The 27,882-nt window shown below is 46.2% G+C and overlaps 1 protein-coding gene across 3 annotated transcripts in view; it reads left to right on the plus strand.

Moving 5' to 3' along the window:
- The window catches only part of LOC138566252 (solute carrier family 26 member 6-like), a 1,150,832-nt gene that overhangs the window by 172,065 nt on the left and 950,885 nt on the right, over positions 1 to 27,882 (plus strand). The window contains exon 1 of one of the 3 annotated variants that reach the window (XM_069643339.1): positions 22,487 to 22,563. The exons of the other annotated variants lie outside the window; for them this stretch is intronic. The gene's annotated coding sequence lies outside the window, so the exon portion shown is untranslated. Of the gene's footprint in view, positions 1 to 22,486; positions 22,564 to 27,882 lie in introns of those variants that run through there. 3 annotated transcript variants of the gene reach the window in all.

Genomic DNA, 27,882 nt, shown 5'->3' on the forward strand with positions numbered 1-27,882 from the left:
GACTGCCTTACTGCCGTTCAAGATTGGTGTGCCGCCAATGATCTTTGTCTGAATGCCAGCAAGACTGAGATCTGCCTCATCGGCACACCATCTCCATCCTTCTCCCTCACCCTCTGGCCAGCCTCCCTTGGCCCTCCTCCTACCCTTAACGGAGAGGCTAAGAACCTCGGGGTCATCTTTGACTCCACACTTTCCTTCTCCGCCCACATCTCTGAGGTCTCTAAAAAGTCAAACTTCCTACTTCACCTCCTCAGAGGTACTCTGCCTTTCCTCTCCTTTCCTCAGAAGCTCACTGTCTCCCAAGCTCTGGTTCTCTCTAGGTTGGACTATTGTAACAGCCTCTTTGTAAATCTACCTGCCTCTACTCTCCGCCCTCTGCAACTTATCCAGAACAGGACTGCAAGACTTGTCCTTGGCCTCAAGCCCTGGGATCGTATCTCTCCAGCCCTGAAATCTCTCCATTGACTCCCAGTGGATGCAAGGATTAAATTCAAAACCCTGTGCATTGTCCACAAGGCTTTCTGAGGCCTGGGTCCAAAATACCCTCAGCTATCCCTCCGCAAATACCTCCCTTCTTGAGCTCTTCACTCCTCTACCTCTAACACCCTCCGGGTCAATCCTTTTTCAAAAAAACAAGCTGGGGGTAGATCTCTATCTTCGGCTGGGGCCTCCATCTGGAACAGCCTCCCTGCCAATCTAAAACATGAGGAGAACCATCTCCGGTTCCGGAAGAACCTCAAGACCTTCCTCTTTGCTTCCCCCTTCGCTCCCCCTCTCCCCTGCTGATCTGCTCTCTCTTGGCAATGTGTACCTGGCCACCCTCTGTCCCCTGGGCCCAGGTACCTTCTCACCCTGCCACCCTCCTGCACTGCCTTCTGGCCACTCCTTGCACTGGAGACTGTATCAGTACCCTTACAGCCCCCTCCATTTTTCTTCTTCTTCTGCACTTATCAGACTTTATCATTATTTATCTGCTCTCCTCTGCTCCGCACTTTCCACTCTCCCCCTTCCATGCACTTTTTCACTTTTCCCATTCCCATGCACTTGCGTGTTTTTAATGTCACTGGGCCTTGTAAGATCGTTGTCGTTGTTGTGTTGTGTTCTCCCCTGTTCCAATCCCTTGCCAAGTCGCGCTCTGAAACACTTGTGTACGAGCGCGACACAAATAAAATATCATATATCATAGCATATCATTTCCAGCTTTACATTTATTGAGTTATTTGTTCGTTCATAGTAATAGTTCATTGCACAAAAGTGTTGATTCTGACACTTTAACGCATTAAATAAGAAATGTGGTTTGAGTGTGGAGCCTTCTGTACAGTAAGAACACTTCAAGACAATTTTCTGGACATTTTACAATGTTGGTATATATTGTGAGTGCAGTTTCACCATCGTCAAAAGTGTTACTGGCAATGTTGACATACTGTGGGCACCAGTGTAAGTAAAGTGTTTACAGTAGGAATGTTAGCAAATATTGTGAGCACAGGCCTCATGAAAGTGTGCTTAACAGCAAGCAAGATATGTATTGTTGGTGCAGCATCATGAAAGTCTTTTACAGTGGCAATTCTGGCATATATATGTTGTGGGTACAGCTATCAAATTCTCCTGTGTACTGTTGGTACCCAGGCGTCTATTGTACTATTTCATGCACTATTTCATGTGTCAGCCCACTGAATGGATTAATATTTACTTTATTGCTTTAAGTCAATTATTGTCACAATTTATTCAGATAAACGCGCCATTGCAACCCAGTAGTTTAAAATATTGACCACTGACAATGTGTCAGGCTTTTACCCTCACTCGACCTTACTCAGGGGGTCCCTTGCTATGTTGGCGCTAATTTAACGCACCTATTTTTTTTTTTTACTTGTTTATAATCGTGTTAGCAATTTTTACAAGGGTCTTGACTGTTGTAAAAGTAGGAGTCGACAGAGATGAGGGTACGTTTTAAGGTTTCAGAGTTTGAAGTTCCAAATCTAGGAGGAGGGATGAGAAATTCAAGGCACCTATTAATGCTCCTCCCCTGAAAATGTTCACTATCCTCCGCTGACCTTGAACCATCTCGAATACTGGTGTCCACTTAGGAGCCGCCTACCTCCCAGCACCAACAGCCACCTCTGCCACTGTGTCGGTAGAACACAACAGTGTGAACAGGGTACATCCTAGGAATGGGCTCCTGAAGCGCCCCCTCTGACTCTCCCCACAAAGCCAACCTGTGGAAACAGTGACAGCAGGCTGGTGCTGGCAATCCTTCATGCATCGAGTCACGTGCAAGCCTTTCCTTAGGTTAGCAAATGCGCTGTCATTCTCGTACACAAGTGTTTCAGAGCACGACAAGGCAATGGAGGTGAACAGGGGAAAACAAAACAACGATCTTACTAGGCCTAGTGACACTGAGAGCACACAAGTGCATGGGAGAGGTGAAGGGAAAAGTGCATGTAAGGGGGAGAAGTGGAAAGTGCCGAGCAAAGGAGAAACATAAATAATAATAATAAATAAATAAATAAATAATAAAGGCAACAAACAGTGGTAGTGCAGCCAGCAAATGGCAAGTGCTGGGTTTGAGGCAGCAGACAGGGTAGGTCTGACAAGTGCTGCTAAGACGTTCAAGCCTTTCCTTAGGTTAGCACATGCGCTGTCATTCTCGTACCCTATCACGCAGAGTCGTGCACCCTTACACTTCATGGCCGCTGCAGAGTATTCAGTGGGGACACAGGGACTGTTCCCACACTCACTCATTCACACATCCTTACACTTATGCATCTGTACCTGCTCATTCAATAATCCATTCACCCACATCACATGTATGCATGCATACAGACATCCTGAGGCTATCAAAGGCCCTTAAAATGCCCCCAGGCAGATGCAATGTCAAGGGAGATGGGAAGCTGATATACATGAAGAGATGTTTGGATCTGAATGGGGAACTATGTGCGGCGGTTCAGGTTTATCAAAATATATTCGATTCAAGCAGATAGGTAGCAATATCCTACATTAACGTCACAACTGAAACGCAGATGAGACAACCCCTTCCTGAACACTTGCCGGAAATGTCGATGCAAAGGCGTCTCTTTAAATCAAGCAATTTGACCGTGACTTCCTGGAGGGAGGTGGTTTCCTCATTCATCGGTGGGAGCTGCTACTGGACATAGCCAGTTTTTAAGACCCGTGGTGCGCCTCTTGAGCCATCTTTCCCAAGCGGAAGACAGATAAGGTTACTCCCTGTTTTATTTGAAGTAGGTGCACACTTGCTAAGAGACAGATAGAGTCTGTAAATTTCTTGGAGAAATTGAAGCTGTTGAACGGTGATGTTTATCCTTTTAAGTAAAAGCACCGATGTAAGTAGTTAAGTGAAGTTTTAGTTGAATCCGTTTTAAATGGTTTTATCAGAATGTATTGGCCTGTATCGTGTTTGAAATGATGTATGTTTGAACAAAGTTTTAATATCTGTTAATTGGAAAGGTTGAAATTGTTTTAACCAAAACAAATAAAGATATATATATATATATATATATATACAGATAGCAATGAGCTGGTTATCCAATTCAGCCTTCAGCCTTGATATAAACCTTGTAGCTAAAAGAGATGTGAGGGTGGGGTGCTTTAGATCTGGGAGGTCCTACACAACAGAAGAGTGATGAAGGTGCTGTTGACATCTTTCTGGAAATTTGAATTCACTCGTTTGCCCACCAGACAAATATTCATCCACCTGAATTCCTGTTTGGCTAATAGGCTAAGAGGTTGCTTTCAATGTTGAAGACTGCTTATGCAAGGCCTCTCACCAGGGTTAGAGCCACATGCATTTGCGATTAACACGAGGATTGTTTTCATTTCGGTGCTACTGTGGATCACTGTCCTTCTACCATGCCAATCAAATAGACTTATGTATGGATGCCACTTATTTATGTAGCCCAAACCTAGCTAGATAACAGCCAAGCACTGTACAATTGCGGTGAGTAGAAGATAGTGGGGGGAGGGTAGTTTTGTCGGTCCATGATCCTCATAGGTGTCATGAACTACAGAACACGTCCCTTTTGGACTTCCTGGTCCTTGTCACAACGGGCTTGCACTCCATAATACTCCCAACATGGTCGTCCAGCGTGAAACCCCTTTCTCGCTCCACGCGCTGGATGTAACGTATTCTATTAATAGACCACGCCTTCCGCGGCTCCGCACGTCTCAATGCTATTGAAAAGTAGCGATCCGACGTGTGTTCTGTAGCTTGCAGTATTGTTTCCTTGTACCTGCCTACCTACCCGTTCCTTGCCCCTTCCTTTCCTCCTATCTCCTGGACTCGTGTGCTAGTTGCACTCTTCCTAGTTTCCCGGATTCCTGGATCCGCGTCCCAGAAACTGAACGCAGTCTGGAGTCGGAAGAGACTCGGGCACCCTTGTTCAAAACCAGGTCCGTCTGCAAAAAGGCAGCGACCAAGGACTCCAGCAAAGAACGGACCCAGGTGAGAAGGGGGGGAACTCCTTGACAATAGGTTTGTGAAGTGTTCCTTGAAGAATAGGGTCTTCAGCTATTTCCTGAATCATAAGAGAGCCAGTCTGATGTTAGCAGGAATTTTGTTCCAGATCCTGGGAGCATAGCAGGAGAAGGCTTGTTTTCTTGTCAAATAGTTGCAATTCTTGGATTCCAGTCTGGCGCTATCTTGGCACCTGGTGTTACTCTGACCTCCTGAGATGGTGATCTTTTCAGCAAAGTTTTTATTTATTTATTGAACATTTCTATGGCGCTATACATAATGTTTGATAGTGTCTTGAACATTAGTGCATAACCAGTGCTGGGAATGGAAAAATGTACTCTGGGACCCCTCGCCACCTTGAGGGACTGTGCCATGGGGAGGAGGGGGCGTGTCCAAGTGGCCAAGTGGCATGGCCCCTGGTCAAGCAACACAGTATCTCTTTATAGAACCAAAGCCTGGCGATTTGCATAAAACTAAAGAGCATCATGGGAACATAAGAATGCCCACAATTTTAAATTTGAAACATGTCTGATAGTGATGCAGCAAGAACCCCTTTTGAGCAAGCAATGGAAGTTTTAATACTCACCCTAACTAAAAAACCAACTAAATTGCAAGACATATATATCCATTTAGACAGTTTCAGAACAGAATGTGAGGATCTGGCTGTTTCTGAGTGGCAGTGCCCTGGCAAGACAAACTTTCCCATCTTGTTGCAGCCCATTTCCTCCCCTAAACATAATATAGTTTTACTGTTCTTGTTCTCGCCAATTCAAGTGATTGTTTTAATTGGATGTTGAAACCTTACCGTTTGACACTAGTGATCAGATTGGTGACTAGTGCAGCCTTGTTATAATGCCTTGAACCATATTTTGACTTGAATAGAAACAAATATATTTACACAAAAACAATCTCTGTTCACCATTTTTCAGTCACTGTTCAAGCACTATCATTTTACCCATTCACCAATCCTTATAACCATTCGTTAACACATCTTCCCTATTCCTTCATTCATCAATCCTCGTATTCATACACCCATCCATCCATGCTCCCTTCCCTCCCCACCCTCCACTCTGCCAGCTTTCCCCTGGACATATCCCCCATCTAAGTGTGCCTGTGTCAATGGAGGTACACGGTGTTCACACCACACAACCAATAATAGTGGTTTTGTAAATCCTTGTTTTGGGGCTTGTTAATGTTGCTGTTCCCATTAGAAATGTAGGACTACATGTCCCAGAGTGAAAATTATAAAAACAGCACTAAATGCATGTTTTCGTAGTTCGATGACAATGCAATAGGCTTGTTTGAGTTCAAGCTAAATTAAATGTGCACATTCATTTGTAAACCAAAATAAGTGACTGCTCCTGGGTCCGCTGAGCGGCCAGGAATCTGGTTAATCCCTGACAGCCACTCAATATCCCATATATGAATGCATTTTCCATGATAAATAAGGCTCATAAGGTACTAGGTGGGCTGTGAAACCCTGCCTAGCAAATGCTCAACTATGTTTTATTTATTATTTGTAGAATGTATATACTGCTTTTCTCTAAAGCGCTTAACAAATGATAACAACATTGCAATAACAAGCAACTGAAATCAGAACACAGATATTAATCAAAGATTAGGATCCAACAAGAACATTATTCAGGGAAAGAGATCAATATTAAATGATGTTTAAGAAGTTCTTTAAATCGTGCACGGGTAGAAAAAGAACGAATGTCCAAGAGTAAATAAGTCCATAATGAAGATGCGAGAAGATGAAATGGGTCAGAACGAGAGTGAGCACAAGGACGATGAGATCCAGCGAGCAGAACTTGAGAGTCAGGACGAAGAGTATGAGGGGTGTAAAATACAGAGAAATCTGAGCACAGAGATGAGGAGAAAGTTGGAGATTAAAGAAGAAAGAGAATGTCAGAGATTAAAGAAGCCAGACAAGAAACAGAGCGTGAAAAGAACAGGACCAGGAACTACCCCGGAGCAAAACCATGAAGAAGAGAATAAGAACGCGCTGAGCGACCTTTCCAAGAGACCGTAAAGGATCAATTATTGGAAAGATAGGAAGAGAACCATTTTAGAACAAAACCAGAGAACCCAAGAAATGATAGAGTAGAGAGTAAAGTGAGATGATCGACAGTGTCGAATGGGGCACTGTGTTCAAGCAAGATCAGTAACGAAGAGAGCTTCTGAAGTGGCGTTCAAAGAATATGGTTAGCCACAGACAGAAGTGCTGTTTCTGTGGAAAACCCAGAACGAAAGCCCGATTGATGAGATGGGAGTAAATTATGAAGATTAAGATAAGAAACGAGTTTGGTTTGATTAAAAGTTTTCAAACGCGCTAAATCACCCATAGGCCTCAAAGCGCACACAGACCTGATATAGGACACACAACACAATTTAACAGGCAGTCCATGAGTGGAATATGACATGGTCGAGTAAGAGAGGGGTAGTATGCCCCACCAGTAATGGTTAATGAGGCAGATTAGTAAAATCAAGATTGAACAAATGGGTCTTGACTCTCTTCTTAAACTCTGTGATGGATTTAGCCTGCCTCAGATGGGTGGGGAGTTATTCCGGGCCAGGAGGGCCTGGACATCAAATCCAGTTCCACCAAAGCCTGAGAGTTTAAATCTAGGTTGAGTAAGCTTTGTGGGGTCATTAAATCGTAAAGTACGAGTCTATCAGAAATATACTCTGGTGAGTCTGCGTGACGGTACTTGTAGGTGATGCTAAGCATTTTATGTGCAACAGGTTGTTTCACCGGAATCCAGTGTAGTTCCTTTCTGGCCGTGGAGACATCTCTACAAGATAGACCAAAAAGGTCCCTAACTGCATTATTTTGTGTAACCTGCAGAATATGCAGGCCACCTGTTGCAGTCCCTGGCATAAGGCTGTTGCCATAATCAAGGCACGAATTGAGGAGTACAGTTGCCAGTAATGCCCTATTCTGTAACGATATGTAGGGACAGATATGGTTTAAGAGTTTGGAAATGTAGCTACATGAGGCTTTAACTTGGGCAACGTGCGGCTTCATGGAAAGTTCGGCATCCAATCTAATGCCCAAGGTCTTCATAACTTTAATTGTGATGTCGGCAATGGTGAAGGCATCATACTCGGAACTGAGTGTCTTCAGGTTACTGATGGATGCAATAATCAAAAGCTCTGTTTTTTCGAAATTCAAGGCCAGTGATTTTGTGGCCAACCATACCTTAATAGATGTATATATGGAATTAATGATGACATGGGTGTCATCGGCGTAATTAGTTAATTGTGCCCCCAGGTCTTCGAGTATGGAAGAAGGGGGGTAGTGAATATATGAAATAATGTGGGGGAAATGCAGGAACCCTGAGGTACTCTGCACGTAATGGGCACCAGAAAAGGGAACACTCATCATCCACAGGTACGCGTGCATATATGGGACCCAGGAAGGATGCAATCCATAGAGCGGCCAGAGGAGGACATAGTGCTTGATTATGCAATCTTTTGATGAGCAATGAATGGTCAATCAGATCAAATGCGGCGGACAGGTCCAGAAGCATTAGAAGCGCTGGTTGGCCTCTGTCAACAATGCCCACCACACTTGACCTGAGATCGAGGAGTACTGTTTCTGTCCCGTGCTTAGCCCAAAAGCCTGACTGCTTGACATTAAAGAGGTGATTACTCTCCAGATGTTCTTGGAGTTCAACATATGCATCTCGAACAAATATCTTAAGCAGGAAAGGCACATTTGTGATTGGTCGATAATGTTTTGGGTTGTGAGGATCAAGGGTGCTCTTTCTTTAATAAGAGGGGTGATTCATGAGTCCTTGAGCACCCTAGCTTCCTCAAAGGAGAGATTTACTAAACGAGCAACCCATGGTGCCAGTGTTTCAATAAAATCCTTGAAGAGCCTTGAGGGGCAAAGATCTCCGATACAGGAGGTAGGTTTCATTTTCCCCACAATTTCACATATCTGAGTCTCTGACTTGGGTTTAATATAAAATGACCCCTGCAGAGAATTTACCTTGGTTGCATGTGGGAGTACATCTGTGAGTTTAGGGGGCAGGTGTTATGGAAACAATCTGATTAATCTGGGAGTCCATGGAACTTTTGTGCCCCAGGGTTTTTTGATTGAATTAACTGTGAATAAGCGGACACCAGTTACTGTCCTTTTGAAAGGAGGGACCCACTTGGGTTTTACCTTCGAATTCTTTAAGGATGGTGAATAATTCCTGTGTACTAGATTTGGCAGAGGAGATACGATTATTATAGCTTTTGAATTTGGCAGATATAATGGCTTGCTTCAAATTAGCTTCTAGGTGTTTGCAAGCAGTGAGACGCAAGTGGGGTGGGATCTTTTCTCCATTCTCTTTCAGCCTTCCGTTTGTCACGCCGCAAGGCAGTAATGGAATCATCAAACCAGGAATTTGTGTTGATCTTTGTTTTGTTCAGTTGAGACTTCTTCCGCACGAGACAATCAATAATGTGACTAATAGTAGTAGTAAGGTGATTTGAGAGGTCCTCGGAGTAAGTGAACGAGTCGAGCTTTAACTAGTCGCTCAAAAGTTTAGAAAAGCATGCAAGCAGAGAAATAGGCCGAAAGTTAGAAGCGTCAGAAGCACTAAGCGAAGGCTTCTTTAAAAGCGCAACGGCTGTAGCAGACTCTAAGACCGAAAGGTCCCAGAAGACAAAGAAAGATTAAACAAATACCTTAGAATAGGAGCAAGAGCAGAAAAAATAGACTTGACCAGAGAGGCTGGAAGAGGATCAGATGGAGCAGCGGGAGGATGTCTGCGAGAAATCAAAGCCACATCATCACATTTCGATATTGGAGAAAAGGAAGAAAAAGAAGAATCAGCAGGACAGGAACAATCAACTGACAAAGAAACAGAAGAATCCGGGGACGCAGAAGTCGACAGAGGATGCTGCCGAGGTTTAAAGATGATCATTTATATCATGATGTCATTATGGTTTAGAAACTTCTTTGTGTATGAAGTTAAGGAGATCGAAGAGCTATATTATTAGAAAATGATAAGATAACTCAATTGCATGTTTGCCAGATGCTGAATGGTTTAAGTCTCCAACCGATGGGTCATGTATGCATGATATCACTAACGATGATAGTATGGCAGCTTCTTTCCAATGAGTAGATACGGTTCTCAATGCCAGATCAAAGTAAATTCATGAAACATTGAATCTCCCGACTACTTTCCAGTAAAATCTGGGAACTTCTGGCAATGATAATAAAATAAGAAAACAGTTGATCAAGCCCCGACAAAGCCTCCAAATATTTGGCCAAACCCTATTCCAACTGCCAGCCCAGAAGGGTGAAGATTAAGGCCCAGCTCCCCTCAGGCGACCCAGAGAATCCTAGCCCCAATCTCATGCAAACTGTTCTCGGCCTAACAAAAACCTATTTGGGAGGCATGCAGTTTAGTAATTAGACTCCTACCAAGTGTCACCCACTTAGCTGCTGGCCCTTAGGAGTTCCATTGCCTGGCATCCACATCACAGGGCTCTCAATCTAAGGGCATGTTCTGGATAACCCTGTCGGGCCCGGAAGGTCCCAGACTCCCCACCCCTCTCTCTTTTTTGACTGAACATTTACAGCAATAAATCTCCTAGAACCGTTGGGGTAATTCAAAATGACCACTTCTATCAGAGCTCTCAAGTATCCCCTTACCATGCATGAGTTTATGAGAAGATCTAGTCCTGTTTTTATTTTCTTTGAATTCTGGGACTTGTGTTTTTGTTTCTTTCCTATTTGAAATTAGGAAAAAAACAAGTCCCATTATTCCAAGCAAATCCAGGACTGGATGGCCTTCTCACGCATGGCGATGGGAAACTTGAGCTCTATACTATCTTCCCCGTACATGCTACAATTCATTGTCAATATTTGCTAATTGACAGACTCCTATAGAGTATTTGATTATTTAAACATTCACAGTGGCTCGCCAAAACCACCTCTCTACTCTGTTTGCGGTCGTCTGTGGCTCTGCATGACCCTTTGGTACTGCATTTATGCTCACCGATGGCCCTGCATAAACTGTGTACTGCATTTCTGGTCACCTACTGCTCAGCATTTCATTTTGTACTGCAGTTTGGTTGCCTATGGCCCTGCATAACTTTGTGTACTGAATTTTCTGGTCGTCTAACACCATGCATAAACTGATATACTTCATTGTGGTCAGCTATGGTTCTGAATGGCCTGCATTTCTGATACTCTTAGTCCTGTTTAATTGCTTCAATAATACTCTGGTCTCCTCAATAGTTACATTGTTTGCCTTACCACACACTCTGCTATTGCTTCTTACTCCTCTTCACCTAAATCTGTTAACAATGCATCCCTAACCCCCCAATGCTATTTCTCAATCTTTCCTTGCCCTTCTCTCAATCCCTGTTTACCCCCTTTTCCCCCTTGACCAACCACCTCATGCCTTTCACCCCACACTCCCATACTTCTTATCGTACCTTTGCTTGTCACCCCACCCTCAAAAGGCCTCCTGGCCCCATCCCTACACTACTTGCACTCTCATTTAAGCAGACTGCGAAATGACTGATCTGTCTGCAAAATAAAACCCTCCTCACCAATCACTTTGACTCGCACAACACTGCCTTTGTGGCCATGGAGATGACTGGGACATGGATCACCCCTCACGACTTGCTATTCCTGCTATCTTGCACTATGACTTCGACACCTTTAAACGCTCCTATCTAACATATAGGGCCTCATTCCGAGGTTGGCGGTAAGGGGTTAACGGTGCCGGTAATGGTACCGGAGCCGTCAACCCCCTTACCGCCCCATTACAAGACTGCTCCCGTGACCCGCAAAGGGCGCCTGGTAAAACCATTATTAACGGGCCCGTTGTTAGCTCCCTATGGGGGCTCGAATGGGAATGGGGATGTACCGGGTCCGGGTTCCTTGAATGAGGAATTACCGGGTCCTCCAAGGTTGGAATGGCCCGGTAATTCCTCATTCACGGAACCCGGACCCGGTACCCGGTAAGGGGGTAACCATGCCGCAAATTGCGGCATGGTTACCTCCAAGGTCGTAATGACCCCCATAGAATTTAGAATGGTGTCGGTGCATCCCCTGTAGTCCCCTTTGCCGGGTGTTGGTAATTTCACGAGTGTGGCGGCAGCCTACCGGCACGGCTGCCGCCAAGCTCGTAATGAGGCCCACTATTTGTAACCCATAAAGCCTGGTTCAATCTGGCATAATGGTTTTTACATCAGAATCCTAGTAAATATATTACACCTTACATACGACTGTCAGGAAATGTCTTAATACTTTACCAAAAACCAACCAAAATCCTCATGGAGTCCTATGGAATGGAGATTAATTGGGACTAACACCGAAATAACACCACTTGTAATTCCGCCTGACCAAATGGCGGTAATGGTAATTCGGTTTGGTGATATTCCAGCAGATTCACCACTGGTATACTGCCAAACTTGTAATGAGGCCCTTAGTCTCCATCAGCCAACCTGTTAGGCAATAGCTTGTGGTTTCTCGGTGGGGACGCTGACAGCACTTTCCACTGGGTGCTTCTTTTTGGCACACCTACATTACTTGTTATAGAATCCTGGCAATCAGGACCGGCCTTAGCATTGCCACCGCCAGGGGCGAATCAACAAAATGTGCTGTCCCCAGGAACCCCTGGAAAGGGGGGGGATTAAATAGAGCTCTGCTGCAAAACAAGCAGCAGTGCTGTATTTAATTAAGGGATTAACTCCCTGCTCTGTGCTGAAGTGGGGAGTTCATCGCTTCAATAGAGCTGCGGCTGTCAAACCAGCATGGGGCTGCCTTTCAAACGTTGTCCAATGCTGGTTTGACAGCCGCGGTCTAATGTGATAAAACGCACCCTGCTCTTTTTCCGGCATCAGCGTGAGAGCGGGGGGCATTTTCGTTCAATAGGGTGCCTGCCGCTGCTTCACCCACCGTGCCAGCTCGGGGGAGCTCTTGAAAGACTCGCCAGAGATGGCGGCTAATGGTATCCCGGGTTGTCGCCTAGGCGGCCCTGCCCTAGGGGACAATGACCCCGTTTGAGATGGTGTTGGTGCTGGAAGAGTAACCAGATAGCACTGGCCATAGTGCCTGTGAAATGAACAAAATGGCTGCTCTGCTCGCCGGCGCAATGTGAGGATTCGCATAGGTGGCAGTACCAGCACCATGACTAATGTGTGCGTGAGCAAAAACCAAAGGAGGGGTATTCCCCTAACTTTGCAGGCACCTGGGGATCAACTGTATCACATACAAGAAATGGTGCCTCACGAGAGCCAATAAAGGCAATATCACATTAAATTCTCAAAAGGGACTAGAAACGTGATCATGGTTCTGGACAGAAAATAATAATAATAATTTAGCATTCAGGTGCTAGGAATGAGGGCTTCAATAGCTGGTGAAAGCCTACGTTCCATGCTGCCTGACGGCCAGCTCCCCCCCCCTTGCCATCTTCCCACCACCCTCTCTGCCCCTTTTATTTTATCCCCTCACTTACCTTAATTCCCCTTGCCATCTTCCCACCGCCCTCTCTGCCCCTTTTATTTTATCCCCTCACTTACCTTAATTCCCCTTGCCTCCCGCAGGCTGCCATGGAAAGGGAAGAGGGGCGCGTCCTGTTGAACGAAGGAAAATCCTTTTTTAGCTTCCGGGGTTCCCGCTTTGGTAGCCTGGGATGCTAATGGCCTTGGCTCCCATTCCAAGTGCTGGAACAGGGGGCCTCGCTCAGGCTGTTAACTTGGACTACACTGTTTGTCCATAAAGCGACTGTATTGGGGCGGTCAAGCACCATTTAAATCAAATGTAATTACATTCCGAAAGGTCCAGGTTCATCATCACGAAGCACTGGGCAGGTCCGAAATCCAAAAGAACCCGTCTTGGTGCCAGTGAAAGGACAGCAGCACCCATGGGGAAATTGGACCAGATTTGGAAATGGTTTTTGGCCACAGGTTTACAATAGCTCCTGTGCGGTACTTATTCCTCTTTATTATTACAGACGTGAATGCTGCATTGCAAGCCACTGGAAATTCCTGCAGCAATTTCCCAAATCCAGGCTGGCCATTACAACCTGCTCAATATTGTCTAGAATCAATACAATTCCTCTGAGATGCTCCTTCCTAATGGTGCGCAACCCCACTCCCCCACACCTAAATATTTCTGGTTTGACAATTCCTGTATCATAATAATAATGGTTCCATGTCATTTCATCGCGGGATGTTTTTTCGCATGGTTTTTTATCGCAATTTTTTTATCGAAAAAACCCATCACATTTTTTTACAATTATTTTTGGGGGGGTTCCACCCCATTCCCTTTCAGTTTTTATCTATTACCAAAAACCCACATCCCATATATATAATTTTTAACCCCCCCAAAAAATTCAGTGGGTTCTTTTTTATAAAAAATTTGCTGTAAAAAACCCTGCGAAAAAACATCCAGCGATGAAAGGATGTTGTACCATAATAATAATGACTTGTCATTTCTATAGCACTTTTATCCAAAGTGCTTTACATAGAACATTTAAATATACAACTTGTAGTACCCAATCCAAATTGCTACTCCTTTTATCGACATTGGAAGGATGAAAGGCTGAGTTGACCTTGCCGGGATTCTGCAGATCACACGCAGAGTAGAGCAGCGAACGCTCAACCCGCTGAGCTATCTTACTGGCTATTTCCGATTGGATAAACTCTGCATGCAGCCAATCTGTACAAACCCAGTGTACCTCTGTTTGACAGACCTAGCTGTATTTCCAGTTTGGTAATCCCAGTTTGGAAACTGCCAGTATATTTCCAAAATAAAACATGTTCTACTAAAGCTACAATGCATAATGGAGAGTCCTCTAAACAGACATTTTGTTATGTTCATTCACTGTATTTTGCAAACATGACTATGGAATAAAGGTTCACTTGAATCGTGATTTTCCCACTTCCGGTTTAGCTTTAGGCTCGAATACTGCAGAGGGATTAGAAATCCTACCAAGCACGAGAGATTGGATTATGAAGGAAGCACGTCGTGGGGGGGAGGATACGGGAAGGGAGTGGGGGTTTATCTTTCCTTTCTATTTGCATAATTGGTCACATCAGTGGATCACCAAATGTGATATGATGTTTACAGAAGAAAATACATTTGGTGGGGTAAAAAAACAAGTTAAAATCTTAAAAAGTCACTTTCCACCTCAATTCTCTACATGCAAAGAGCACAGCAGTTTTTACTTTCCAAGAGTCAATAATCACAAGCCAAGAGTTTGCAAATCTGCAAGGCCATCACACTGATGGTTAGGGGTCTTTGGGATGGGGTGTTCAAGGTGTGCAGGGCCTTTCAAGTTGGGCTGGCAAGTAATTTCAAACTATATTCAACTACAGATGTAAATGCAGGTAACACCTCGGCTAAGGCGGTTCTCACCCTTGGGGTGGATACGATTAAGGAAGGTCAAGCAGGAGTCAGCCATAACAGACAAGTACTTTATTGTAGCTCCTGATATTAACAACACGAAAGTATATCACAACAGGGGAGTAGTATTACCCATAACATTTGGTAAATACTTGCCAAGGGATTTATGCCATGATTAAAATTATTACAGTAACATTTACAAAAATAGGAAATCATTGTTGGGGAGGTTACAACCCACAGCTCCTGGGGCCATTTTTTCTTTTCACAAGCAAGCGATCTAACCTCTTGTCTGCAAATGCCTTAGATACTAGGCTTTCCTTACTGCTTATGACCCTATTTTAACAAGACCACACTTACAGGGCAATCCTCCAAACCATCGTTTTCAGCCTGCCAAGTCAAGACCAGATGCAAATCAGGCTTGGTCGCACCCCAAAAGAGGCAGTCCAGCCTGAACTACTACGTCACATCTCTTCTGCATGAGACCACAAGCATCCCCAGACATGTTTTGGCCTTGTTGGGCGTCATCAGTGAGGAGTAGCTTGGGTCTGTAGGCCCATCAGGCATGGGCCCCACGTCCAGGCATACACGTCCCACCCGGGGTGACTAAAGCAATACCAAAAGCTGATGGCTGAAAGGTTTTGAATACATCAAAACCACGAGCACAGCTCCGGACAACACTCCAGACCGTCGTTTTTCAGCCTGCCAAGCTATTACAAAAGGGGAAAAACCATAAGCAAATCAGGCTTGGCCCCACCCCAAAAGGGGCAGTCCAGCCTGAACTGCTAGGTCACACCCCTTCTGCATGAGATCACAAGCATCCCCAGACATGTTTCGGCCTTGTTGGGTCTCATCAGTGAGGATTAGCTTGGGTCTCAAGGCCCAGCGGGCAAGGGACGCACGTCTGGGCTTACCCAACCCACTCGGGGTGACAATAGCAAAACAAAAGAGGTGATGGCTGAAAGGTATTGAATAAATCATAACCATCGGCACAGCTCTGGGCCACCTCATTCCTGCTTGCTTCTAGTTCAGTTTAAAAAGCACTGAAATATCAATTTATTGCAGACTACCTTTCCTTAAACAGTCATTTTTGTTTATTCCGTAGTCATGTGAACTATCTCTTTGGACCATGCTTGTCTGCAATTACTCATTATTACTGTACAGTCGATTTAGTTTTGGTCAGTGAGTTGGATAAAAACGCTATATAACCATTGTTAAATTAGATAAATACTCACACATGATGTGGGGCACCCTGTGCGCATTGGACGAGTCATGTCAGTCCCATGGGATTTCATTAGGCATGAAATTAAGATAGCTGTTTTTGTAAAATAAATACGCTTCATACTCACTTTGGCCTTGGAGGAATGATTTGAAAGTCTTACTTCATGTCACCAGAGACATTTCAAATGATCTGCCCAATTTCAGAAATACCACCGCCCAGCGATAATGGTAGTAGTACTTCTGGAATACGGTTGGCGGTATTCCAAAAATACTGCATCTTTCTATCCATTTCCCTCCCAGGCGCAACTGGGGTCCTTCCTATCATCTATCTTCCTCTCTACCCTGACTCTTCAACCAATACCTGGCAACTCTCGCCCACTGCATTGCCATTTTCTGCTGAAATTTCCAGTGCTACGCTGATGACACTCAACTCTTTTTCCGGCTTCCCTCGGCCACCTCCTCTCCCTCTCTCATCTCTGACTGCCTTACTGCCGTTCAAGATTGGTGTGCCGCCAATGATCTTTGTCTGAATGCCAGCAAGACTGAGATCCGCCTCATTGGCACACTATCTCCATCCTTCTCCCTCACCCTCTGGCCGGCCTCCCTTGGCCCTCCTCCTACCCTTACCGGAGAGGCTAAGAACCTCGGGGTCATCTTTGACTCCACACTTTCCTTCTCCGCCCACATCTCTGAGGTCTCTAAAAAGTCAAACTTCCTACTTCACCTCCTCAGAGGTACTCTGCCTTTCCTCTCCTTCCCTCAGAAGCTCAATGTCTCCCAAGCTCTGGTTCTCTCTAGGTTGGACTATTGTAACAGCCTCTTTGTAAATCTACCTGCCTCTACTCTCCGCCCTCTGCAACTTATCCAGAACAGGACTGCAAGACTTGTCCTTGGCCTCAAGCCCTGGGATCGTATCTCTCCAGCCCTGAAATCTCTCCATTGACTCCCAGTGGATGCAAGGATTAAATTCAAAACCCTGTGCATTGTCCACAAGGCTTTCTGAGGCCAGGGTCCAAAATACCCTCAGCTATCCCTCCGCAAATACCTCCCTTCTTGAGCTCTTCGCTCCTCTACCTCTAACACCCTCCGGGTCAATCGTTTTTCAAAAAAACAAGCTGGGGGTAGATCTCTATCTTCGGCTGGGGCCTCTATCTGGAACAGCCTCCCTGCCAATCTAAAACTTGAGGAGAACCATCTCCGGTTCCGGAAGAACCTCAAGACCTTCCTCTTTGCTTCCGCCTTCGCTCCCCCTCTCCCCTGCTGATCTGCTCTCTCTTGGCAATGTGTACCTGGCCACCCTCTGTCCCCTGGGCCCAGGTACCTTCTCACCCTACCACCCTCCTGCACTGCCTTCTGGCCACTCCTTGCACTGGAGACTGTATCAGTACCCTTACAGCCCCCTCCATTTTTCTTCTTCTTCTGCCCTTATCAGACTTTATCATTATTTATCTGCTCTCCTGTGCTCCGCACTTTCCACTCTCCCCCTTCCATGCACTTTTTCACTTTTCCCATTCCCATGCACTTGCGTGTTTTTAATGTCACTGGGCCTTGTAAGATCGTTGTCGTTGTTGTGTTGTGTTCTCCCCTGTTCCAATCCCTTGCCAAGTCACGCTCTGAAACACTTGTGTACGAGTGCGACACAAATAAAATATCATATATCATAGCATATCATTTCCAGCTTTACATTTATTGAGTTATTTGTTCGTTCATATTAATAGTTCATTGCACAAAAGTGTTGATTCTGACACTTTAATGCATTAAATAAGAAATGTGGTTTGAGTGTGGAGCCTTCTGTACAGTAAGAAAACTTTAAGACAATTTTCTGGACATTTTACAATGTTGGTATATATTGTGAGTGCAGTTTCACCATCGTCAAAAGTGTTAGTGGCAATGTTGACATACTGTGGGCACCAGTGTAAGTAAAGTGTTTACAGTAGGAATGTTAGCAAATATTGTGAGCACAGGCCTCATGAAAGTGTGCTTAACAGCAAGCAAGATATGTATTGTTGGTGCAGCATCTTGAAAGTCTTTTACAGTGGCAATTCTGGCATATATATGTTGTGGGTACAGCTATCAAATTCTCCCGTGTACTGTTGGTACCCAGGCGTCTATTGTACTATTTCATGCACTATTTCATGTGTCAGCCCACTGAATGGATTAATATATTTTTATTGCTTTAAGTCAATTATTGTCACAATTTATTCAGATAAACGCGCCACTGCAACCCAGTAGTTTAAAATATTGACCACTGACAATGCGCCAGGCTTTTACCCTCACTCGACCTTACTCAGGGGGTCCCTTGCTATGTTGGCACTAATTTAACGCACCGATTTTTTTTTTTTTACTTGTTTATAATCGCGTTAGCAATTTTTACAAGGGTCTTGACTGTTGTAAAAGTAGGAGTCGACAGAGATGAGGGTACGTTTTAAGGTTTCAGAGTTTGAAGTTCCAAATCTAGGAGGAGGGAAGAGAAATTCAAGGCACCTATTAATGCACCTCCCCTGAAAATGTTCACTAGCCGCCGCTGACCTTGAACCATCTCGAATACTGGTGTCCACTTAGGAGCCGTCTACCTCCCAGCACCAACAGCCACCTCTGCCACTGTATCGGTAGAACACAACAGTGTGAACAGGGTACATCCTAGGAATGGGCTCCTGAAGCGCCCCCTCTGACTCTCCCCACAAAGCCAACCTGTGGAAACAGTGACAGCAGGCTGGTGCTGGCAATCCTTCATGCATCGAGTCACATGCAAGCCTTTCCTTAGGTTAGCACATGCGCTGTCATTCTCGTACACAAGTGTTTCACAGCACGACAAGGCAATGGAGGTGAACAGGGGAGAACAAAACAACGATCTTACTAGGCCTAGTGACACTGAGAACACACAAGTGCATGGGAGAGGTGAAGGGAAAGTGCATGGAAGGGGGAGATGTGGAAAGTGCCGAGCAAAGGAGAAACATAAATAATAATAATAAATAAATAAATAAATGATAAAGGCAACAAACAGTGGTAGTGCAGCCAGCAAATGGCAAGTGCTGGGTTTAAGGCAGCAGACAGGGTAGGTCTGACAAGTGCTGCTAAAACGTTCAAGCCTTTCCTTAGGTTAGCACATGCGCTGTCATTCTCGTACCCTATCACGCAGAGTCGTGCACGCTTACACTTCATGTCCGCTGCAGAGTATTCAGTGGGGACACGGGGACTGTTCCCACACTCACTCATTCACACATCCTTACACTTATGCATCTGTACCTGCTCATTCAATAATCCATTCAGCCACATCACATGTATGCATGCATACAGACATCCTGAGGCTATCAAAGGCCCTTAAAATGCCCCCAGGCAGATGCAATGTCAAGGGAAATGGGAAGCTGATATACATGAAGAGATGTTTGGATCTGAATGGGGAACTAAGTGCGGCGGTTTAGGTTTATCAAAATATATTCGATTCAGGCAGATAGGTAGCACTATCCTACATTAACGTCACAACTGAAACGCAGATGAGACAACCCCTTCCTGAACACTTGCCGGAAATGTCGATGCAAAGGCGTCTCTTTAAATCATACAATTTGACCGTGACTTCCTGGAGGGAGGTGGTTTCCTCATTCATCGGTGGGAGCTGCTACTGGACATAGCCAGTTTTTAAGACCCGTGGTGCGCCTCTTGAGCCATCTTTCCCAAGCGGAAGACAGATAAGGTTACTCCCTGTTTTATTTGATGTAGGTGCACACTTGCTAAGAGACAGATAGAGTCTGTAAATTTCTTGGAGAAGTTGAAGCTGTTGAACAGTGATGTTTATCCTTTTAAGTAAAAGTACCGATGTAAGTAGTTAAGTGAAGTTTTAGTTGAATCCGTTTTAAATGGTTTTATCAGAATGTATTGGCCTGTATCATGTTTGAAATGAAATGATGTGATTCTAAATTGAAATGTTTGAACAAAGTTTTAATATCTGTTAATTGGAAAGGTTGAAATTGTTTTAACCAAAACAAATAAAGATATATATATATATATATATATATATAGACAGATAGCAATGAGCTGGTTATCCAATTCAGCCTTCAGCCTTGATATAAACCTTGTAGCTAAAAGAGATGTGAGGGTGGGGTGCTTTAGATCTGGGAGGTCCTACACAACAGAAGAGTGATGAAGGTGCTGTTGACATCTTTCTGGAAATTTGAATTCACTCGTTTGCCCACCAGACAAATATTCATCCACCTGAATTCCTGTTTGGCTAATAGGCTAAGAGGTTGCTTTCAATGTTGAAGACTGCTTATGCAAGGCCTCTCACCAGGGTTAGAGCCACATGCATTTGCGATTAACACGAGGATTGTTTTCATTTCGGTGCTACTGTGGATCACTGTCCTTCTACCATGCCAATCAAATAGACTTATGTATGGATGCCACTTATTTATGTAGCCCAAACCTAGCTAGATAACAGCCAAGCACTGTACAATTGCGGTGAGTAGAACATAGTGGGGGGAGGGTAGTTTTGTCGGTCCATGATCCTCATAGGTGTCATGAACTACAGAACACGTCCCTTTTGGACTTCCTGGTCCTTGTCACAACGGGCTTGCACTCCATAATACTCCCAACATGGTCGTCCAGCGTGAAACCCCTTTCTCGCTCCACGCGCTGGATGTAACGTATTCTATTAATAGACCACGCCTTCTGCGGCTCCGCACGTCTCAATGCTATTGAAAAGTAGCGATCCGACGTGTGTTCTGTAGCTTGCAGTATTGTTTCCTTGTACCTGCCTACCTACCCGTTCCTTGCCCCTTCCTTTCCTCCTATCTCCTGGACTCGTGTGCTAGTTGCACTCTTCCTAGTTTCCCGGATTCCTGGATCCGCGTCCCAGAAACTGAACGCAGTCTGGAGTTGGAAGAGACTCGGGCACCCTTGTTCAAAACAAGGTCTGTCCGCAAGAAGGCAGCGACCAAGGACTCCAGCAAAGAACGGACCCAGGTGAGAAGGGGGGAACTCCTTGACAATAGGTTTGTGAAGTGTTCCTTGAAGAATAGGGTCTTCAGCTATTTCCTGAATCATAAGAGAGCCAGTCTGATGTTAGCAGGAATTTTGTTCCAGATCCTGGGAGCATAGCAGGAGAAGGCTTGTTTTCTGGTCTAATAGTTGCAATTCTTGGATTCCAGTCTGGCGTTATCTTGGCACCTGGTGTTACTCTGACCTCCTGAGATGGTGATCTTTTCAGCAAAGTTTTTATTTATTTATTGAACATTTCTATGGCGCTATACATAATGTTTGATAGTGTCTTGAACATTAGTGCATAACCAGTGCTGGGAATGGAAAAATGTACTCTGGGACCCCTCGCCACCTTGAGGGTCTGTGCCATGGGGAGGAGGGGGCGTGGCCAAGTGGCCAAGTGGCATGGCCCCTGGTCAAGCAACACAGTATCTCTTTATAGAACCAAAGCCTGGCGATTTGCATAAAACTAAAGAGCATCATGGGAACATAAGAATGCCCACAATTTTAAATTTGAAACATGTCTGATAGTGATGCAGCAAGAACCCCTTTTGAGCAAGCAATGGAAGTTTTAATATGCTCTTTTTATTGCTCACAATACTCACCCTAACTAAAAAACCAACTAAATTGCAAGACATATATACCCATTTAGACAGTTTCAGGACAGAATGTGAGGATCTGGCTGTTTCTGAGTGGCAGTGCCCTGGCAAGACAAACTTTCCCATCTTGTTGCAGCCCATTTCCTCCCCTAAACATAATATAGTTTTACTGTTCTTGTTCTCGCCAATTCAAGTGATTGTTTTAATTGAATGTTGAAACCTTACCGTTTGACGCTAGTGATCAGATTGGTGACTAGTGCAGCCTTGTTATAATGCCTTGAACCATATTTTGCCTTGAATAGAAACAAATATATTCACACAAAAACAATCTCTGTTCACCATTTTTCAGTCACTGTTCAAGCACTATCATTTTACCCATTCACCAATCCTTATAACCATTCGTTAACACATCCTCCCTATTCCTTCATTCATCAATCCTCGTATTCATACACCCATCCATCCATGCTCCCTTCCCTCCCCACCCTCCACTCTGCCAGCTTTCCTCCGGACATATCCCCCATCTAAGTGTGCCTGTGTCAATGGACGTACACGGTGTTCACACCACACAACCAATAATATTGGTTTTGTAAATCCTTGTTTTGGGGCTTGTTAATGTTGCTGTTCCCATTAGAAATGTAGGACTACATGTCCCGGAGTGGAAATTATAAAAACAGCACTAAATTGATGTTTTCGTAATTCAATGACAATGCAATAGGCTTGTTTGAGTTCAAGCTAAATTAAATGTGCACATTCATTTGTAAACCAAAATAAGTGACTGCTCCTGGGTCCGCTGAGGGCCAGGAATCTGGTTAATGCCTGACAGCTGACAGCTCACTGCACATCTGCCTCTAAATGTGACTCACACGCTGATTTCCCCCAGTCAGTAGCCCAAGTCCGAAGAGCACGGCAGCTTCGCGGACTAGCTGCTCCTCAGCCCTGAGGTAAGCCCAGCCTGCCATTGAAGTATATAGCGCTGCCCTGCCTTCATTTCTCGCCCTTGGCGGCCATGTTCTAGGGACTGCAATCAGCCCGGCGTCAACCCGGAGCCACCTCCGTTTTACTTTCTCTGACCGTTTCCCTTCCGTGTTGGGCTCTGTGCATTTTACCGTTCACACCTATTTCAATGTTATGGGAAATATTTTAATGTCGAAGATCAGCTAAAGGCAACCTAAGCTGCTCTTAATGCGGTCGTCATAGAAACAGTATTTTCATTGCTAAGATGAGGAATTCGCACCAACTCGAAATAAAGTACTACGCATGCTTAACATAAGGGAAACAGTTGTTTCACCTTGGGCAGCGAACAGAAGGCTGTATGCTGGTACATAGTTACCCCCTTTTTATTTACAATAATGGCCTTTAAAGTAAACCCGTGTGAAAGCCTGTTGGCTAAAATCGAAGGATTATGACAGGGGCAGTTTCTAGCCCATTTGGTGCCCAGGGCGAAACACTAGGAATGCTCCCCCCGCGCGCCACTCCCACCGTGCGCCACTCCCAAACTCAATAAAATCGGTTTTATTACATCATAATTCAATAACTTTGTAGAACTAACCTCTACAATGGGACAGTTGGATATGCCTACCATGTTCTATCCTCTGAGAAGATTTGTAAGACCAAGAGTCACAACAGTGGGACACGGGGACCAGTGGGGGCTGGGGACCAGTGGGGGCACACATTGGAACACAGGGAACAGTGGGGGCACACATTGAGACACGGGGACCAGTGGGGGCAGGGGACCAGTGGGGGGCACACACTGGGACACAAGGCCCAGTGGGGGCACACATTGGAACACAGGGAACAGTGGGGGCACACATTGAGACACGGGGACCAGTGGGGGCAGGGGACCAGTGGGGGCACACATTGGGACACGGGGACCAGTGGGGGCACAACAGTAGGACACGGGGACCAGTGGGGGCAGGGACCAGTGGGGGCACACATTGGGACACGGGGACCAGTGGGGGCACACATTGGGACACATGGACCAGTGGGGGCACACATTAGGACACAGTGGGACACGGGGACCAGTAGGGGCACACATTGGGACATGGGGACCAGTGGGGGCACACATTGGGACACAGGGACCAGTGGGGGCACAACAGTGGGACACGGGGACCAGTGGGGGCACACTTTGCGACAAGGGGACTAGTGGGGGCACACATTGGGACATGGGGACCAGTGGGGGCACACATTAGGACACAGTGGGACACGGGGACCAGTAGGGGCACACATTGGGACATGGGGATCATTGGGGGCACACATTGGGACACAGGGACCAGTGGGGGCACAACAGTGGGACACGGGGACCAGTGGGGGCACACATTGGGACACAGGGACCAGTGGGGGCACACATTGCGACACGGGGACTAGTGGGGGCACACATTGGGACATGAGGACCAGTGGGGGCACACATTGGGACACGGTGACCAGTTGGGGCACACATTGGGACACAGTGGGACAGAGGGACCAGTGGGGGCACACATTGGGACATGGGGACCAGTGGGGGCACACACTGGGACACAGGGACCAGTGGGGGCACAACAGTGGGACACGGGGGCCAGTGGGGGAAGGGGACCAGTGGGGGCACACATTGGGACACAGGGACCAGTGGGGGCACAACACGGGGACCAGTGGGGGCACACATTGGGACACAGGGACCAGTGGGGGCACTCATTGGGACATGGGGACCAGTGGGGGCACACATTGGGACACAGGGACCAGTGGGGGCACAACAGTGGGACACGGGGACCAGTGGGGGCACACATTGCGACACAGGGACTAGTGGGGGCACACATTGGGACATGGGGACCAGTGGGGGCACACATTGGGACACAGTGGGACACAGGGACCAGTGGGGGCACACACTGGAACCTGGGGACCAGTGGGGGCACAACAGTGGGACACGGGGGCCAGTGGGGGCACACAGGGACCGGTGGGGGGAACATTGCGACACAGGGACCAATGGGGGCAAACATTGCGACACGGGCACCAGTGGGGGCACACATTGGGACATGGGAACCAGTGGGGGCACACATTGGGACACAGGGACCAGTGGGGGCACACAGTGTGAAAAGGGGACCAGTGGGGCAGAGGACCAGTGGGGGAACACATTGGGACACAGTGGGGGCACACATTGGGACATGGGGACACAGTGGGGGCACACAGTGGGAAAAGGGGACCAGTGAAAACACACACTCTCATACTTTCACGCTGACACAAACACACACTCAGTACACGAACACGAGAGCAATCATGAATAGTACGGCTCCGACAAGGAAAACACAAACGAAGGGGTCAAGGACTTAGAAGAACAAAGCATAATAAAATAAACATGGCCCCTACCTTCTTTTTGATGAAGCGGTGCACCGTGCACACAAACAAATCCGAGCTGCAAAGAAATGTTTCCGCCGTCTCGAGCACAGGATACAGCCAGCAGCAAAGGTGGGCAGCCATCAGGAAAGGCGCCTTTTTATGCCCCCACTCCACCCCGACCCCAAGTGGCGTGAAAGTCAAGGGAGGGGGTGGGCTGGGAGCCTGCTCTGACTTCCATAATGCCACGTAGTACTTTCGTACTACGTGACATTACAGTCAGAAGAGGCAGCGCCAGCACCTGTTACGGCGCTGCCGAACTCTCTGCCCCCAGCAATCGCCGCCACAAACCCAGACATGTGAACCCCTCTAGCCAAGGGCAGGGACTGGGGCAATTGCGCCCCCGGGGCAATTGCGCCCCGGGCAGCTGCCCGCCTCGCCCAGGCCGAGGCCCTGTGTCTCTACATATCTACTCCACACTACATCTTCCATGTTTATGGAGTCATCTTCTCTCACACTGGATAACCATGGCGGCACTAGCACGGAAGCAGTCCTCCTGCCTCTTAAGATGTTGAAATACACGTTTGTCATTCTAGTGTGCGTCGTCAACCTTGTGCGCAGCCACCGCTTCTTTCACCGTTTTGTATGGATTCATGGCTAGTTGCAAGGCTCCTTTCATAAATCTATTGGTCCTTTCTCAAAGCCCATTGGCTTGGGGATGATCCAGGGATATCTTTCTCTGCTTGATGTTCTCTGACGACAGCTGAACTCTGTTGTCTGTCACTATTTCTTTGGGTAACCCTTTTTTTTTGGAAGACTGATGTGAGAGCATCCACTACTGTGGTCTTGGTAATCTCAGGCACAAATTCCGCCTCCACCCATTTTGAGAGATAATCGACCATTACTTCCCCATATCGATGCTCTGCTGGCATGGCCTCTAACGGTCCTATGAAGTCCAGGCCTGTCTTCTGTCTTACTCCTTACAGGATTTCTGTGGAGATTAAAGGAGCTTGTCTCACTTTCAGCCTTTTGTCGCTGTTGAGACACTTGTGACACCTCTTCATCATAGCTCGGACCTGCTGGTCCATGCAGGGCCACCAGTAAGACTCCCTTACCGTGCGCCTCGTCATAATGCTCCCCAGATGTCCGGCATGGGTTCTGCACAGTATGAACTTCCTTATGGCCAAAGGCGGTATCAGTTGATCACCCCTGAGAGCAAACCCTTTGCTTCGTCGATCTCTTCAGCCACCTTCCAGTACGGTCTTAGACCTTCTAGGATGGTTCTTTTTATTATTTGGATCACAACTTTACCATTGGCCGATCCTTCTAGGCAGTGGTCTTGCTCATCTCCATACAGTCTTTACTCCACAGATCCCGCACTGATGCCACCACACCCTCCTCATTCAGACATGTTGTCGCTTGACCTCTTTGCTCTGGTAAGTGGGACATGCAGTCAGCTTGCGCATGCCTCCATCCTTGGATGTGGATGATTTCATATGTGTACTCCTGCAGTTCTGCCGCTATGCACGCCAACTTCAGAGTTGATGTCTTTGTGCCAGCCATGCTCAGCATGTGCACCAACGGCTTGTGATCTGTAACTAGATGAAATTTGGTGCCCCACACATCAATCCTAAAGTACTCTACTGCCCAGGCACATGCCAACATTTTTTTCTCCACTGTGGAGTACGTTTTCTCAGCATCCGACAGTGCCTTGAACATGAATGCCACAACATGTTCTCCATCTCCTCTTCTGTGTGTGAGTGTTGCCCCCAGCCTGTATGCACTCGCATCAGTGGTGATGTAGGTTTTCCACACCAGGTTGAACGGTCGCAGGCATGGGGCTTTCACAATCATCGTTTTTGCTTCTACGAACGCTCTCTTCTGTTCCGGCCTCCATTCATACTCTGCCCATTTATTAAGTAATTCTCTCTGCAGCGCTGCCAATTCTGCGAATCTGCGTATGAATTTTGCATAATAATGTGCTAATCTTAGGAACGATCTTCGTTCCTCCTTGTTCGTTGGTGCTAGGCCTTCCACGATTGCTTGCAGCAGGTTTTTCTTGGGACTGATTCCTTCTCGTGAGATCTTGTATCCCGCTTTAATCATACATTTTTCGTATCTCAACTTCACTCCTGCTTTTTGCAATTTCGTGAGCACATTCCTCAACACAATATAATGAGTCTCCTCATCCTCTGCATAAATAAAGAGGTTGTCCTGAACATACGACACATTCATAATGTGGCGCAACAGCGATTACATCATCCTTTGGAATACCGAGGTTGCAGAGGACAACCTGAATGGCATTCTGGTGAATTGATATGTGCCAAACGGGATGATGAATGCCGTCAATGGCCTCGATTCTTTGTGCAGACGTATTTGGTGATATTTGGTGATATACATCCCTCATATTCAATTTCAGAAGTACTTTGCTTCTTTCATCATTAAGATCAGTTTGTTTATGCTAGGCAAGAGTTAGCAGTGTGTTATGATTTCCATATTTAAACTGCACATATCGACGTAGACCCTGCTATCATTGGACTGCTGCTTTTTAATCAGAACCATCAGGCTTACCCACTCTGATGGCTCTACTGGTTCGATCGTGCCCTTGTTGACCATATTCCTGAGTTGATCTTGCAATGCACTCCTCGCTGTCGCAGGAACTGGTCTACATTTGTGCTTGATTGGCACTGCATCATGCTTTAGCCGAATCTTGTGTACATCATTCTATCTCTTTCCCAGTCTCTCTGAAAACAGCTTTGGGAACTCGTCCCTTGATGCCGAAGCTCCTCCTGCTCTGATGGAGAGTACTTGGCCTTCTGTGCTGGGATCCAGCTTGATGTTCAACTTCGCCTGATCATGCCAACCCAGTACTGCCGGATCCTTCTCTGAAAGTTACACTTTTGTTTTCGTCTGTCTGCGCTTGAATTCGACAGTTCCATTGCTATAACCCAGTAGAC

Source organism: Ambystoma mexicanum, chromosome 2p (genome assembly GCF_040938575.1).
Source record: "Ambystoma mexicanum isolate Mex_15411 chromosome 2p, UKY_AmexF1_1, whole genome shotgun sequence".
NCBI classification, from domain to species: domain Eukaryota; kingdom Metazoa; phylum Chordata; class Amphibia; order Caudata; family Ambystomatidae; genus Ambystoma; species Ambystoma mexicanum.